We start from the raw sequence: 6,266 nt of genomic DNA, 5'->3' as shown, positions 1-6,266 counted from the left end.
TAAGGAATACTCCCTTCTGAGAATTTGTGGTCTAACCGGTTGTCTAGCTTCACAGCCTGTTTCTATGGATTGTTTGTAACCAGCTTTTGCTGCAACTGTTACTGCTGATTAATATCTTGCTAATCATAGGTTATGGAAAGACTGTGTTTCTGTTTTAAGGCTCTGTTAGAAATTACTGATGCACACACTATATTGTCAATTCTTATCTCTGTATACTGTACTTCTGCATACAGATGTCATGTTAAAGAATTACTTCATCCCCATGTGACCATCTCACCTCATAATCAAATGACCCTAAATCCCTCACTAACCTACCCCCACCCTCACTAAACTTAATAATAAATGCTGGTATATCCAGTGCATTGTTGGCACCACAGGACCAGAAGGTGCTGACACCCCTGGACCCAGTTTTCACTATCTTGTGTGTGTCTATTATTTCTTGACCTGCCGATCCACCTGGAAACAAAGACAGAGCCCCATTGCATTGCGGGCTGCTGGCCAGATCCCACAATAAAGGACAAACCCAGTTCTGGCAGGACCCTGTTTAAGTTGAAGGTTTCTGGGGAGCAGTTTTTGGGATAAGAAGGATACGGGGGAGGCAGGAGAATCATGAAAATATTTAGGACAGTGTATTGCCTGTCATATCATTCCTCCTCCTTTCGTGTTTCTTCAAAAGAAATATACAGACTTACATTTATTTTCAAGCATATGTGCTATTTGTGTTTCTCTTTTATTAATGTAACTGGTGAGTTTATCTTGCTGGTTGCCCAGAAAAGCCAATGGAGCTGAGAACAGCAGACTTTCTGCAACAGAGAAAGAATCTAATAAATGCAGAGACAGCTAAGTGACTGGGACAGAGGTTTATTATTACTCAAATCTCTCTCTCTCTCTTTCTTTCCTTTCCTTTTTTTTTTTTTTTTGACTGAGTCTTGCTCAGTCAGACAAACATAGTCAGACTCCGTGTTGCTGTGTCTTCAGACACAACAATGCACATTTCCTCTGGGTACAGAGTGGGCACCTCTCACATGAGAGCCTTATGATTGGCTTCAGGGAAGAAGGGCAGGGGGAGGGTGACAGTGACTTTTCTGCTTCTGTTGTTTTCTCAGATTCCTTTAGCATAAAATACTCAGTACCCTAAGGTGTTATATTTTGGAGTAGAGTGTCCTGAACCCCACCCTGTACATGCTACAAAACCCAGAATCTTTGAAGAGTGATACTTATGACTATAAAATGTTTAAATTCAAAATACAAATGATGGCTGGGCATGGAGGCCAGCACAAAATCCCAGCACTTTGGGAGGCCCAGGCAGGCAGATCACTTGAGTCCAGAAGTTCGAGACCAGCCTGGTCAACATGGCAAAACCCCTGTCTCTACAAAATATACAAAATTAGCTGGACACTGTGTTGTACACCTGTGGTCCCAGCTACTTGAGGAGGGCGGGCTGAGGATCAACTTAAACAATATCATATGTAAAAACAAAAATTTTTTTCCTTCAAGTTTAGTCAAGTGAAGCAGTGGGAGTGGAAAAGGAACAAAGAAATCTGTAGCTAGTTGTGATAACTGGTTGTAAACAGGAATGATTTTTTATGCACTATACACTGTTATCAAAGTTACATATGCCTGGTCTCCCCTACACTTCTCTCTAGGGATAACAATTTTCCCTTTCCTTTCCTTTTTTTTTTTTTTTTTTTTTTTTTTTGACTGAGTCTTGCTCTGTGGCCAGGCTGGAGTGCAGTGGCGCTATCTCAGCTCACTGCAACCTCGGCCTCCCGGGTTCAAGCGATTCCCTTCTCTCAGCCTCCCGAGTAGCTGGGGTTACAGGCAGGTGCCAAGACGCCCGGCTAATTTTTGTATTTTAGTAGAGGCGGAGTTTCACCGTGTTGGCCAAGATGATCTCCATCTCGTGACCTCATGATCCGCCTGCTTCCGCCTCCCAAATGCTGGGGTTACAGGCCTGAGGGATAACAATTTTCCATGCATGCAGCCAACCTCTACATATCGTTACTCTTTGTCCAATTTTCCATCCCAGGCCCTGCAGTCCAGCCTGCAAGGGAAAATGGATCTTCTGTGTTTTCCTTCCTGCCAGTCCACTCTAAGCAGCCAAGGCACCTCTCTCCCGTCCCCCACCCCTACGCCTCCGCACGCCCGCCAAACCGAGCCCCTCAAAGACTGCGGTGTTTTCCAGTCCTTCGTAACCGCTGAAAATTTTCCTATTTCCAAAATACGAAAATCAGAGTGATGGTCCTGAGCGCCTGGAGGGACATCTTAGCTTGCTCTCAAGACCCACCATGAGCCGCCCCCACCTTCCCGCACTCAACCCTGGGAGCTGCTCAGGCTCCTCTTACCCGTGGCCTTGAGGGAGCTCCTTCCGGGCGACCGAGGATCAGAACCCGCGTTCCCAGCCCGCGCGCTTGAAGAGGTCGCCGCGCAGATTTCTCTTTCCGGCTGAAATCTTGGGACGAAAGAATGAGATTTTCCGGAGTCAGGTTCCAAAGCTCAGTGAAGCAGCGACTTTCAGGAACCGCAATAGAGACTTGGGAGCTAGAAATTCTGCGTGGAAATCTGAATATGAAGAACAGAGTAAATTAACATTCGGAATAGGATGGGCCATCTGAATAAAGCAGTGTTACTCCTAAGTTAGGTCTCGAACCATCTACTCTAAACTGACACAATCTCCAATGACTGAGCTAACCCCATCAGAATTTCTCATGCCACCGTTTACTTACCAAAAAGACAACGGGTGTCAATACGAGATTTCCCAGGTGAGCGGAATCTCGGGGTCTAGGATTGAGGGGCGGCAGCCTTTTTAGTGGAGGAGACCTCTCACCCCGAGGCTCAGGGTCGCCCTGAGAGGTGGTGGGGACTTGTTCGGTTGCTGGGGCGCTGGCTGCGAGGTCTGGGCCTCTGATTGCAGGGGGCCAGGAGGCTCGCCCAGGGCTGGGACCAGGATTGGTGACTCCGATTGGACGTTTGGGCAATTTCCCTGTGGACCAGGCCACTGCGAGAAGCCGGTTTCTGGGACCCGGACCCCTGAGGAAGGGACGGGAGAGGAGGAGGGACATCTCAGGGGACGCATTGCGAGGCGGGAGAAGGAGGGACGAGGGGACCTGCAGCAGCGGAGCTTCCTTCCCCGGGACCCAAACCTTTCTCTTCTCTAACCCAGGACTTGGTACAAGGGCAAACGCAAACCCCATCCCTTTCACTTTGTCTTTGAGACGGGAGTTTGCTTCCCAGAGTGGCTTCTGGCAACAGAGTAAAAGACCAGCAAACAACAAGGTCCCACCGAGGTCTGAACTCGGATGGCTAGATTCTGAGGCCGAGTGCTCACCATTACCCCACGGAACCAGCTGTTGAGAATGCTCTCAGTTACTGGCATTTGGCAAGTGAATTCTCAGCCTCCATATTCACCAGAATTTGCAGGTATTTTTTCCTCCTTGTCACACAGGACTTGAGTACCTTTAATCTACAATAGGAGGAGACGCCCCAGACTTACCTCTCTCTGCCCTTCTCTTTAGGTTTCTGTCTCAGAGAATGAGATTAAGCGCCTTTCCGGATTAGGGACAGGGAAGAGCTATATTTAGGTCTCCACTAAAGTCACCAGTCCTGCCTGGGTTGCCAATTTTCTGCCCTGAAATAAACATTCTGCCGAGACCCCCTACCCGCTGGGGTTTCTTTCTTTTTCTTTGCAACTCTCCTTTTCCCTTTATCCATGGAGCGCTGATGACCATTTCCGGAACAAGAATTGGGATATGCTGGAATTTCCACTCTTCTTCCTCTGCCTTCTTCTCCTCCTGTTTCTCCTCCTCCTCTCATTCTGTTTCCAATCCCCTCTCTCTCCTGCTCCCTGTCTTCCTCACACTACCCCCACACCCATTTTCCCCAGCTCCCTCCAGCTCTCCATACTTCCTGCCTCCCTCTCCTCTGTTCCTTCTTGGCTACCACTCCTCTTCCTTCTGTAGGCTCCCACCCTACCCACCACCAGCCTCCCACACGCAGCCTACACTAACAGAAGAATGGACTACCATGGTCTGAGAGGAAGTTGAGGAATATGTTCCTAGTCAGCACACTTTGGGGGATCTTTGCTGGGGAGTGTGAGTGTGGTGACACCAACCGAGACGATGAAAGTCAGCCAGTCCTTGAGGCCTGGGGAGAACCCGCAGATCCAAGGCCACGCCATACCTGGGGTGACCCAAAAGAGTCATCTTCCCATTCCAAAAGGCTAAATCTGATTGCCAAAGTCCAAGGAAATTGAAAACAGCAGGAGCCATTGTTTTTGCAAGTCCAGTTCCAAGTGGAAAGATCATGGTGCTTCCTTCCAGCCTCCGCAAGGTCAGCACACAGGAATTTGCATTGCCCAGGACTCAGCCGGTACCCTGGATGCCTGACTGGGGCCTGTCCAGAGAAAAGCTGGGCGTGGGCCCCATTTCCACATAGGCGGAGGTTCCTGGGGAAGTAGGCACTTACCAAGAGATTACCCCTTACTGTCCTCCTGAGGGTGTGTGGAACCTCAGCGCTGCTACCTCTTGGACTCCACCCTCCAGATGCCACCAGCTCCCGCTGTCCAGGGCTTGCAGTGAAGTTTCCAAGGCTCTGATATTTGAATTGTCCTGATTTGGTGTGCCAAGAGCTGCCTCCCACAAAGTGAGCAGAGGTGGAGAGCTGCCAGATCCAAAAGATAAAATCACAAGGGATTGCCAGCTAGATAGGGACAGAGTCCCCTCTCAGTTATGATTCGGATTCAAAGGGTAGATGTCATGGCCCCTAAACATCACAGCATGACCAGGACATGCCACCCATGACCTGCAGTGCCCTTGCACCTTGTTAGGTGTAAGTTATTTTACTTTAGCAGACAAGTGTTCTGGACTTTTTCCTTTCTTTGTGGCTAGATCTCTCTCTCTCTCTCTCTCTCTCTCTCTGTTTCCCCATAAGTCCCCCCATTCTCTACCCCACCTTTATTTTCTCTCTCTGTTTCCACCCTGCTGCCCCACTTCCACCTGCTTTCTCCTGTTCAGCTTTCATGGTTCACCCCTTCCCTGCCCATTGGCATCCCCCAAACTAATGCTGCTGCACTGTCCTGGGTGGGGAGATGGGTATGGCTGTAGACGGTGCCCTCCAGAGTGTCCAGGATGGGGAAACACGGTGCAGCGGCCAGTATAATGGTTTAAAAGAATGGTCACTTTCAGAAGCCTTTCACATCTCCTGACCTGGGATCTTTTGGGACTAAAATGTTATGGACCACAGTGGAATTCTTCATACTCCAGGACCTTGTGGTGGATGCCTTCTTTCACTGAGCTTTCATGGTGTGCCAGGCCCTGCTCTTGGACAGTGTCATCATTGTGAGGAAGTCTCAAGTCACCACTCATAGAGTGGGTCTGGAGCTCACCTCTGCAGGCATCAAGAGGTGTCAGAGAGAAAGGGGCATGACCAGTTTGTATCTTTCCCACGTAGCCACTCATTGGGTCCTTGGGGAGTGAGTCAGTGCAAGGAAGAAGCCCAGTGAGAAAGCAAATGCACAACATCAGACCTGGGGCTGAGGCCCCCACCTGCGGGGCAGCCTCTGAAGCAGGCAAGGGGCAGCAGGGAAGGTCGTGGCCTGGTGTAATCTGGTGTCGGGTGCCCCAGCTCGTTCATGTGGATGCCCAAACTTACCCAAAGGTGAGATTCAATATCTCACTTCAGAGGATCTGTTCAGAGGATTCAATATCTGTTTTTCAGAGGAGAATGTGTCTTCAGAGGAGAATGGAGAAGTTGGGGAGCACCTTCTCACCCCATGCTGACTGTATTTGATGTTACAGTATGCTATCTCTGTGCTATAATTCGTTAGCATGTGGTCATTAATGGAAATGATTGATGGTTTAAGCCCATTCCCAGATATTCTAGTCTTCATCTAAGTTCCCGCCCTTCCTTCCTCCCTTCCTCCCTCTTTCCCTCCTTTCCTTCCTTCCTTCTCTTTCTTTCTTTTTTTTTTTTTTTTAAGACAGAGTCTCGCTCTGTACCCCTGGCTGGAGTGCAGTGGCACGATCTCGACCTCGGCTCACTGCAAGCTCCGCCTCCCGGGTTCACGCCATTCTCCTGCCTCAGCCTCCTGAGTAGCTGGGACTACAGGCGCCTGCCACCGCGCTCGGCTAATTTTTTGTATTTTTAGTAGAGACAGGGTTTCACCGTGGTCTCGATCTCCTGACCTTGTGATCCGCCCGCCTCGGCCTCCCCAAGTGCTGGGATTACAGGCGTGAGCCACCGAGCCCGGCCTTTCTCTTTCTTTTAAA

General features: G+C 49.5%; 1 long non-coding RNA gene across 1 annotated transcript; it reads right to left on the bottom strand.

Annotated features, from left to right (window-relative positions):
• Window positions 1-693: 693 nt before the first annotated feature.
• Window positions 694-2,425, bottom strand: LOC135967982 (uncharacterized). Its single transcript, XR_010582399.2, has 2 exons — window positions 2,346-2,425; window positions 694-803 (listed from the first exon to the last, which is right to left on the bottom strand). It is a non-coding gene; the product is annotated as an uncharacterized lncRNA (long non-coding RNA).
• Window positions 2,426-6,266: the final 3,841 nt, after the last annotated feature.

This window comes from Macaca fascicularis, chromosome 1, assembly GCF_037993035.2.
Source record: "Macaca fascicularis isolate 582-1 chromosome 1, T2T-MFA8v1.1".
NCBI classification, from domain to species: Eukaryota; Metazoa; Chordata; class Mammalia; order Primates; family Cercopithecidae; genus Macaca; species Macaca fascicularis.
Note: the sequence above shows the minus strand (reverse complement) of the source record. Positions and strands in the feature narration are given on the sequence as shown.